Here is an 11,660-nt window from a genome sequence, read left to right as displayed (position 1 = left end):
CACACCTGCACTTCCCCTAAGGTGAATCCCCAATGCATAAATAATCTGGTGGCAATGGCGAATCTGAAATTGGATTTGTGCCCCCTAGGACGACAAGGTGTGGATGTGGGGAACCTGTGTAGGCATCCCAAATGGCACCCCAAGAGCGTGGCCCACTGTGAGAATGGGCAATTTCCTCTCTCTCTCTCTCTCTCTCTCTCTCTCTCTCTCTCTCTGCATTAGAATCATGCTCAAGGGCTAATGAGCTGAGTGGTGGTGAGTGTTAGAAGAGTACAGCTGAAACTCTCCAGTGTCCACAGTGATTACACATCATCACCCGTACTGGCTACCAGACTACCTTTCATTCACACAGGGCAGAGAAGGAGGCGGAAGAGGAGGAGGCGGAGGGAGAGGAGGAGGAGGAGGAGGGGTGAGCGGTGATTCATATCCACCTGTTATGATGGAACAGTAGCTACAGGTGCGTGCCATGACTAGTCCATACAGAGAGAGAGAGAGAGAGAGAGAGAGAGAGATGTGGAGAGGCTGTGGATTTAACTACGGTAGAGGAAAGGAAAGTATGGGAAAAGCCCCTCAGACCACGGCAGAGTTCAGCTGGACACAGAGAGTTAGAGAGAGATGATGTATTACGGCCCGTGTCCTTAAAGTCCAGGAGCTGGATACGACAATACTCCAGAAACAGAGCATTATGTCAGGGTAGCTGTTTGAAATATGACTCAAGATACCTACCCAAAGATGTAAACATGGTGAATAGATCACCCATCAACACAGATACCCTTGGTCTGTGTATTTTCTGTAATGTCAGGTACAGCTAGCAGCTCCATGGTATTCTAGCCTTTTACAGGAGAATAACAAACCTACCGCTGCATGGCAACTGACACACACACACAGAGCGTGGCCATTGCCATGACAACCCTAATAGTACATTGTATTAAAATCTCCTTGCAGAGGACAAATGGGTCTCCAACAGAGAAAAAATAAAACAATCCCAACATTTCTAAGAGAGAAAGACTAAATAAAGCACTCACCATTGGGACTGGGAGAATATGACTTTCAGAAACAATCCCTCTTCTCATAGCAGCGCAGCGGTCTTTGTGTTTGGGCTCATGTTGACAGCCCTTTGGGTCCCCAAAATGCCTTTGCTGCTGCTGCGACTTGGAGAGTGTAGCTCTGAATAGTGAGACTGGAGGGGGGGCACAGAGTTTAAGCCCCCAGCCAAGGTCACTCGAGATGGGGTAATGAAATAAATCTGTCACTCCGTCCCCACCAGGGGACGAGCACGCAAGGATAACAAGGATTACATTTTGGACATCCCTCTATTTTACTATAGGGGTCTAGCGTCTAAGGATCTGGCTCTATGCCTGCATGAAGCTGAACCTTCCATAACAAAGGAAGAAAGAGGGAGAGGTGGGAGAGGTGGGAGGGAGTCACTGAACGAGTGGACAGGGTTGTGCTCTCACAACAACCCACAGATAACCCAAAGCCTTAATCACACGCTTTTATGGGAGCTGATATTTTCCTCACTCCAAAACAATGTTCTCACGGCTAGGTTCATCTGCTTGTTCCAGCTGCACTGAATGAACATACTGTCTCAAATGGCACCCTATTGCCTATTAAGTGCACTACCTTTGACCAGGGCCCATAAGGTTCAGTCAAAAGTAGTGCACTATGTAGGGAATAGGGTCCAATTGGGACGCAGAAACTGTCTATCTGTGAGGGCGGTCAGTAAATGGAGACAGAGAAATTAGGGGAGACATGCTACTGAATTCCTTACACAGATTTATGGAGTCAAATCTCAGTCATAAAGTATTACAGAGACAAATCTGAGAACATGTGGAGGTGTTACATTGACTTTTCTTTCTTTCTTTATATTTCTTTCTTTCAGATAGCTGAAAATAGTTATAGAGGTAACAACTTTCCCATTTCTCCACCATTTTAATATCCAAATTCACTGTGGAGTTATAAATAGGTCCATTTAAAGTAAGGCCACCATGGCAGCCCCAGCGGACAAACAATGTTTCAGTCCCAAATTGCACCATATTCTCTATATAGTACACTCTCTACAGTGCACTACCCATAGGACTCTAGTCAAAAGTACTGCACTATAAAGGGAATAGTGTGCCATTTGGGAAACACCCCAGTTACATTAGAACGAGTGGATTTACACTGGACCTCATTGGCGTAATCGCAAGCGGTTCGGTGATTGCAACAACACTGTGATGTCTATCTCCATCTCATCCTCCCAGAGGATCAGCCAAAAGCGAGGGCGGCTTCATGGCGTTCACCCTTTGATTATGTTTATTTCGCTCCTTTGATGGGAATCAGTAAACAGTTCCTGATACCATGGCCTCCCTCCTCACGTGTCAGGCCTTGTCTCTCCATGTGTTTCCTGTGCTGTTGTTGTTGGGGTTGTGGGGCCTCAGAGGGCCTCAGTTTGGGCTGTGGTGACTTAGTAGTGCTGAGCGGTGATGTCTCTGGGGCCCCTTCTCCCTCCCTCCTTCCTCGCCTCCCTCCCCTCAGTCTTACTTGTCCTATTAGTGACCTCACAGTAGACCAAAGGCTGCTGGGCTTTCATAACAGGAATTCAAGTAAGACCCTGCTGAGGCTGATCCCCACTGGGCAATAGACGAGGGGCCTGATTACAATGAACAATTCCATTATGAAACCAATAACACTTATTCTTCAAGCATAAGCCACAACAACAGCTAGGGTCAGTGAGCAGTGACTCAACCACAGAGCAGCCGATTGGTTGTTGGTGCCCCTGGAGTGCTGCTGCGATCACTTCATTGGCTGGCCAGCCAGACAAAACAAATTGAATGTTTACTACAGTAGCGATTTGCTCCAATAACAGTCCCTGATTATATAGCACCAGGTATTTACCACAAGTTCTATAGAAAGGAAGGCTTGGTTCTTCAGCATTCCATTGCTTCTCTCCACCACGCCAAATGTGTATCTGCAGGATGCTATGGTGCTGAGTCACTGGCAGTGCTGTGAATGGATGCTGTCGACCATGGCCCTGATGGCAGGATGAGTTGCGGTTGCTGTGTCATGCAGGCTGGTGGCGGTTGGTGCTGGCTGCGCGGGTCATCAATCAGCACCGCCCGCCACCAAGGAGTAGAAAGGAGTAGAAAGGAGTAGCAACAGCTGTTTTATAACGTTGCTATAGTCCCCTCGTAAGTGGCTCGTATGTAGCAACTCTGTCCTAGTCGTACAAGAAGCGTATCGTAATAGGCACAGTAATCAGTGTGCAAAACGCCTCTGCACGAACATTAATCACCAAGAAGAGACACACCACTGCCATAAAATACAACCGCACAACCCTGTTCCACATTCATGGAGCTGTGGCTGTCAATTCCCATTTCTCTCCCTGGGTTAGAGGCTAAGTTAACATCAGTAATGCAAGGCAGAGCAGTGTAGCACCAGAGATGACACACCTGCCAATAGCAATTTGTGTAGGAGTGACATGGAGCATGGCAGAATAGTGAGTGGGCACCTGTTTAGTGTATGTGTGTTTGTGCGTTCTGCTCCTCAGGCTGACTCTGCCAGCTCAGCTCTCATAACCACACATACACACACACACCTCAACCTGAATGAGTCTCTTACTCATTCACTAGCATCCATTCAGTAAAAGCCACAGCGGCACTTGCCTGCAGTAGAAAGGAAAGTTAGGGGGAGTGCAACAACAACATTTCCATCCTCCCCATTAATCACTAGCCAAGCCTGTCCTCTGACTAAGACAATCTATCAGGGGAGCTGTGACCAAGGTCCTGGGTGTGTGTGTGTTGGAGTGTGTGCGTGTGTCTGATTCATCTCACACTACTCTTTCAACTCCTGCTGAGCACCTGCACAGTGCCAAACTCATGGAAGCTGTCGACCATTGTGCCGGTGCCTAAGAAGCCAGGGGCCAAATCACCAAATTACTTTCGACCTGTGGCCCTCATGCCCCTGCTGGCCAAATGCATGGAGAGGGTTGTCAGTAAGCACCTTACCCTATCCATAGCAGATCAACTGGACCCGCTACAGTTTGCCAATAAGGCACTGAGGTACCCTGACCTTGGTGAAAATAGTTGCTAGTCACCTTAAACATGCAAAATCCTATGCACACATTATATTTCTTGATTTTAGTTCAGCTTTCAATACAATGCAAATACACACACTGCTGAAACGACTACTGGACCTGAATGTCAACGGAGGCCTCGCAGGTTGGATCAAGGACTTTTTAACTGACCGCCCACAGATGGTTCTCATGAATGGGGCCCTATCTGATGAACTGACCCTGAACACGGGCACCCCTGGGGTGTGTCCTTTCACCGCTGTTGTTCTCTATCTACACTAACGAGATGAAGATCCAAGGTAACAATGTGAGCCTTTTCAAGTACGCGGATGACATGGCTGTGGTGGGACAATTTTTTAAAGATGCTACGTCAGATGGGGACAGCTATTTTAAATAGGCCAACACCCTTCAAGAATGGTGCCTTTCAAGTGCCCTCCACATCAATGTGGACAAGACAAAGGAGATGATCATCAATGGCAACGACCTGCCAATGTCCCAACCACTCTCTCTGAACAACCAACCAGTGGAGGTAGTTGAGTGTTTTAAATATCTAGGGACACAAATTGATGACAAGCTGGGCTTTACAGAGAATGCAGACTGTATCTAACCTCCCGAGTGGCGCAGTGGTCTAAGGCACTGCATTGCAGTGCTAGCTGTGCCACTAGAGATCCTGGTTCGAATCCAGGCTCTGTCGTAGCCGGCCGTGACCGGGAGACCCATGGGGCGGCGCACAATTCGTCCAGGGTAGGGGAGGGAATGGCTGGCAGGGATGTAGCTCAGTTGGTAGAGCATGGCGTTTGCAACGCCAGGGTTGTGGGTTCGATTCCCACGGGGGTATGGAAAAATAAAAAATATTAAAAATAATGTATGCACTCACTAACTGTAAGTTGCTCTGGATAAGAGCGTCTGCTAAATGACGTAAATGTAATGTTTTTTTTTTTTTAAGCAAGCCAGCTCCTTGTCAGCCAGGACGTTCTGGAGAAGGTGTACAGCAGTCTGGTGGAGAGCATCCTCACGTTCAATATGACAGTCTGGTATGGTAATCTGAGCCTGAGGAGCAAAAGCAAACTGAGCAGAATAGTAAACACAGCCAGCAAAGTAATTGGTCGACCACAGTCACAGTCTGTTCCACAAGGCAACCAAAAGGAAGGCACTGGCTGTCGTCGCAACCCCTCCCACCCTCTACACCCTCATGTTCGAGAGCTTCCCTCTGGCCGGTGCTTCAGAATGCCCATGCCAAGAAGAACGTGTTCAAACATTCATTAGTTCCTTGTGCTGTTGGACGACTAAATGCACCGTAAATTGTATCGGTATATGCACTTATCTATTTATCTATTTTAACTGCGCAGGGCAGCGGTCAGTTGTGAGTGAATGTATAAATGTCCTCAATGCTTTTAGGTTATGCTGTATGATGGGCTGACTGGTTTAAATGTATGTGATGTGAGAATATGTGTATGTGATCCTTTTAATGTAAGGTGATGCCACAGAAACATTTTATTCCTGGATGGACAATAACGTTTTATTCTATTCTATTGTAAGGTACAGCTCCCATAGACTTCAAATAGTATTATGGTTAGCCACAAAGATGATGCTGTGGACCTGAATAAGATGACTAAGCAGGGTAATAGGGCATTAACGTGGGAAGGATGGGGCTCCCCCAGAGTGTAGATGGACAGTGTCACTATATAGTGAACAGGGTGTCATCATGTGTAACACAGGCTGCAGTTTGTCTGTAACACACACCTTAGTACAGGGGCCACAAGGTGACCCTTACAACGGGGCCATGGGAGGGTCACTCCGAGAAACCGTTACATAAGGGGTCAACTCTCCCTGACTGACTAACTGACTGACTGACTGAATAACAGACCCACTGCATGCCACAGAATGGCAAACGATCCCAATGACTGTCTGCAGGCACGCTGTCAACACCAATAATAGGATATATTAATGTGGCTTAAGGGTGCACAGACACATACAAATGCACCCACACACAAATGCACGCGTCACGCACAGACACACACACACACACACACACACACTCAGTGTGCTAGTCCTATTATCAATCTCTGATATCAATCTGAGACGCCTAACATCAAGCCATAGCATAGCAGTCATTAAAAGGGAAAATGTATTTTCACACATGCCTTCTGTCCCTATGCAGTAATTGGGGCGAGCGGTAAAGACAGAGACTGGGATGCAGGGCATCTCTCTCTCTGGCAGCGTCTGAGTCGTAAATATCTCTCTACTTTCTCTCACTCATCTCTCTCTATCCCTCTTTTTCTCCCCCTCTCTCTATCTCCCTCTCCTCCATGTTGTCTATGTCCTTGTGTGACCCTGCAGACAGTAATAAAACGATTGACTGCTGCTGTGTTGTGTTGGTGCTGCTGACTAACAGTAAAGTGAAGCTAGCAGCACGTCACATCTCGCTACACCTGTCACAATCACTAAGAAAGTAATACCACAGAAAAATAGAGAGCGTGGGTTGACACCTAAATTCACCACTTAAGGCGTGATGATGCCTGTCATAATTTCCTGGTGAGTCTGTCTGCCTCCCAAATGGCACCCTACTCCCTGTTTTGTGCACTACTTTGACTAGAGCCCTCTGCACTATGTAGGGAATAGGGTGCCATTTGTGATGGAGACTCAGTAGTCTGTCCCTGAAACGGTAGACACAGCATGCACCCTCGAGAGTGTGAAGACAGGAGCATTTAAAGTGAAGTATTTCAGAGTCTAATCTACTACTGAGAATACACTAGACAGGAGTGAAACATTTTTACAGCCACCCCACCACACCAACACCGTCTGATATTAATATTCATCTTTGATCAGCAAAGGGAGGTTTGTAATAAGAACGCTCCCATGGGTGCAGAGGAGGCGCATTAAAAAATAAACAACATCAACAAAAAAGTAGTCTGCTTCGGTCGAGATGAAAAAGTACAAGTATATTTTGTCTCTCAGAATGATATAGCTAGAGAGAATCACTCTATTGGAGAACGTGCTTATTGTAAGGTATTTTGTTCAGTTTTCCATTGTTCATGCTGTATCTGTCGCCTACTGATGAAGTGAATAAGTATTGTGTTGATAATCTAATCTACTTCACTTCTCCCATCCAAGTGAAAGATGAGGAAGTTCCAGAGAGATGAAAAGAGGAGAGAAATAATTCAAATATCCAGAAGAATAACTCAAGGAATCAAAAGATGGATGCTTCCAACAGCTCTCAGCTTTTAACAAATGCATCAACCTGAGATTAGAACAGACGTTGTTTCCTCCTGTCCCTTGTGTAAAGATTTCTGAAGCAAAGGGCAAACGTTTCAGCTCTAGTCTAGTTCAAGACAAGCCCCCTTACATCAAGATCGTCTAATCGTTAAAGTTCATAGTGTTGGCGAGATCTGCCAGACAGACATGTCAGCAAATTGATTATTTGACTAGGTGCTCAATGAGACCTTAGTAGGAGATAATGAGCAAGCATGTAACCATTTACCCTTGATCCGTCCAACGCCTGGCTGTCCAGTGTCCACACTGGGGCACGTCAGGCTACTCAGCCGTGAAATGGCTTGATTTGCACTTTGAATTCCTTTATGCAGCAGCCGGGGGTTTGGTGTAGGTGTTGTACTTTGCACGCAACAGTTGGTTGACAGTGTTGGGTGTTGAGCTAGAGTTGACATTTGAGGCTTGGTTAGCTGCATAAGCCCAGTAGTTTCTATGCTATGTTCCTCAAGCTTGGTTCTTAGCTAGTGGGGGGCTGTGGGTGATGGAGTATCTGCAGTGGACTGCTTCAGTCTGTTGCTTGCCTACTGTAGGAGGTTTGTGAGTGGGAGAGGCTGTGATAGCGCTTCACTATGATCTGATCTCATAGCCTCAAACACGGTTTAAAGTTGCCGTCTAACACTCCTTCATCTCCCATCTCCCCTTGGTCTTCTCTCCTTTAGAACCCCTACTTTCATCCCTACGACCGTCTACTTTCTTGCTCTCTCTCTCATCTTCCTTAGACTAGATTGATGACTCCATGTCCTAATTCTCTGTTGTATTGACTTCCGAAACGACTTGTATTGACGCTCAGAACCGACATGTACAGCAGCAATGCTTAAAAAGAATCATATTGGGACATACACCACTTCCGGGACTTTAACATCACAGAAAAATCCTCTTTGAAATGTGCAGTTGATTCTTCATAACTGTCTGGCAATACCAAAACCATGGATTCACAAGGATGTTCTAAAGAGGAAATATATGTCAGCCTCAGGTCAGACTCCTGAACTTCTTCATACATTTGAATATAATGTATTGTCTGCTATTTGACCTGTGTAGGGGTCAAATTGAAGAGACCACCTCATCAGCAGCCTCTAGGCGGAGTGTGTGAGTGTGGCTGACATCAGTAGGGGTGGTGTGTGTGTGTATACAGTGCAATCAGAAAGTATTCAGACCCCTCGACTTTTTCCACATTTTGTTACGTTACAGCCTTACTCTAAAATTGATTAAATGGTATTTTTTCCTCATCAATCTACACACAATACCCCATAATGACAAAGCAAAAACAGTAAATAAACAGAAATATCACATTTACATAAGCATTCAGACCCTTTACTCAGTACTTTGTTGAAGCACTTTTGGCAGCGATTACAGCCTTGAGTCTTCTTGGGTATGACGCTACAAGCTTGTTACACCTGTATGTGGGGACTTTCTCCCATTCTTCTCTGCAGATCCTCTCAAGCTCTGTCAGATTGGATGGGGAGCGTCGCTGCACAGCTATTTTCAGGTCTCTCCAGAGATGTTCGATCAGGTTTAAGTCCGGCCACTGGCTGGGCCACTCAAGGACATTCAGAGACTCGTCCCGAAGCCACTTCTGCGTTGTCTTGGCTGTGTGCTCAGGGTCATTGTCCTGTTGGAAGGTCAACCTTTCGCACCAGTCTGAGGTCCTGAGCGCTGTGGAGCAGGGTTTCATCAAGGATCTCTCTGTACTTTGCTCCGTTCCTCTTACCCTCGATCCTGACTAGTCCCCACAGTATGATGCTGCCACCACCATGCTTCACCGTAGGGATGGTGCCAGGTTTCCTCCAGACGTGATGCTTGGCAATCAGGCCAAAGAGTTCAATGTTGGTTTCACCAGACCAGATAATCTTGTTTCTCATGGTCTGAGAGACTTCAGGTGTCATTTGGCAAACTCCAAGCGGGCTGTCATGTGCCTTTTACTGAGGAGTGGCTTCCATCTGGCCACCCTACCATAAAGGCCTGATTGGAGGAGTGCTGCAGAGATGGTTGTCCTTCTGGAAGGTTCTCCCATCTCCACAGAGGAACTCTGGAGCTCTGTCAGAGTGACCATCGGGTCCTTGGTCACCTCCCTGACCAAGGCCCTTCTCCCCCGATTGCTCAGTTTGGCCAGGCAGCAAGCTCTAGGAAGAGTTTTGGTGGTTCCAAACTTCTTCCATTTAAGAATGATGGAGGCCACTGTGTTCTCGGGGACCTTAAATGCTGTGGACATTTTTTGGTACCCTTCTCCAGATCTGTGCATCAACACAATCATGTCTTTGAGTTCTACAGACAATTCCTTTGACCTCATGGCTTGGTTTTTGCTATGACATGCACTGTCAACTGTGGGACCTTATATAGACAGGTGTGTGCCTTTCCAAATCATGTCCAATCAATTGAATTTACCACAGGTGGACTCCAATCAAGTTGTAGAAACATCTCAAGGATGATCAATGGAAACAGGATGCACCTGAGCTCAATTTCAAGTCTCATAGCAAAGGGTCTGAATACCTATGTAAATAAGGTATTTATGTTTTTTATGTTTAATAAATTTGCAAAACAATCTATAATTGTCATAATTGGGTATTGTGTGTAGATTGATGAGGAAATATTTATATTTCATCCATTTTAGAATAAGGCTGTAACATAACAAAATGTGGAAAAAGTCAAGGGGTCTAAATACTTTCCGAATGCACTGTATTTGTATGTGTGTGTGTGTGTCAACGAATGAGAGTTCCTGTAAGACCACAGACGTGTGTCCTCGAGCGATCTGACAGTCAATCTGCGGCGGGCCCGCCACCTGTCACTCATCCTTGTCTCCTTCTGCAGCTGTGTGTGACAGCTAACCCTGTCGGTGTCTGTCTCTCTGCACCGTCTGACAGCGGGGTAAACTAATCTCCAACTGCAAGGGAACATTACTGAAGGTCCATACCACAGACAAGCATGCAGGAGGCTAGGAACTTCTTTACTGTCCTCAAGTTTTTAGCACAGGGCTCAATGCAGCATGGAATGAGTTTAGCACAATGAAAAGTAAGGAATGCATTACTGGTAAAGGGTGCTGGCTCATTCAAAATCCACTTTAAAGCAGACAAGAGTGGTTGAAAGACAAGACAATTTATGTTAAACAAATGCTCTGCACTCTTAGAAAAAAGGGTTCCAAAAGGGTTCTTCGGCTGTGTCCATAGGAGAACCCTTTTTGGTTCCAGGTAGAATCCTTTTTGGTTCCAGTCAGAACCCTTTTGGGTTCCATGTAGAACCCTCTGTAGAAAGGGTTCTACATGGAACTCAAAATGGTTCTACCTGCAACCAAAAAGGGTTATTCAAAGGGTTCTCCTATGGGGACAGCCAAAGAACCCTTTAAGGTTCTAGATAGTGTGGTCGTATTAATGAGGGAATTACAAACTCTCAGATTCAGCTGTTTTAGATTCAGTTGAGCTACCATAGTTCAATACTGTGGGGACAGACAGTGGGAAGTCAGAGAGCGCCACGGGAGGGACAATGTCCTGTCCAATGAGACCTCACTGTCCAGCCCTTTCTAAACTCTGATTGGTCGGACAACCCGGCACGGGATATTTTTTGCCCCGGAGACACAGCAGTATCAGATGAGTCTCCTCACCAGTGATGTCAAATGGAGACAAACAACCCAGCGTCCCACGGCCCACGCTGTAGCATGACAAAGCAGCAGCCGCTTGCGCCGCAACGCCAGGGGACCTGTCAACAACTATCTATCCTCCGACATCCCAGTGGGCATTGCAGTTACCCGGTGAGCCCTCCCCCGGCACCCCTTGCCCTGACACACTGTGGCTGCACACTGTTCTACAGAGCCTGACACAGCCAGCCATGACGGATGGGGAGAGGTAGTACAAGGAAAAACAATGCTTTTCCCTGACAAAACCAAATGAGAAGTGATGCTCGAGGACCGTAGTACCGGCAGTTGAGAGCATGTAATTGAGGCGGAAGGTTTGTCAAGGTGTTTGTCAATTGGATGTTTTATGAGCCATGGTAACCGTTAAGGAAAGTTAGTGCCATGTCAGTCCAATTAAGTCCCCACGGTCCTATTGCTCATCACTGAAGGAGAGGTGAGTCATGTGTGTAGAGGATGGCAGAGTGTAGTGGTTAGGGAGTTGGCCTTGCATCCAGACAGATTCAAGTTTAAGAGGGACACAATGAGAATTCCTCTAAGTTTGAGAGGACAGTGGAAGTATCCTGCTGCTTGTCTAAATGATTCATGCAATGATAAAGTATCATGCATTAACATTAAAGCAATTCTTGTGGCCCTTAGGGTATCTATCTGCATGAGAGATGAATAATGTAATGGTGTAATATCATATATGAGGGCTGTATACTATGGCCATTAATCTCC

This window comes from Coregonus lavaretus (assembly GCF_964263955.1).
Source record: "Coregonus lavaretus genome assembly, chromosome: 2".
Classification (NCBI taxonomy): domain Eukaryota; kingdom Metazoa; phylum Chordata; class Actinopteri; order Salmoniformes; family Salmonidae; genus Coregonus; species Coregonus lavaretus.
This window is presented reverse-complemented; position numbering follows the sequence as displayed.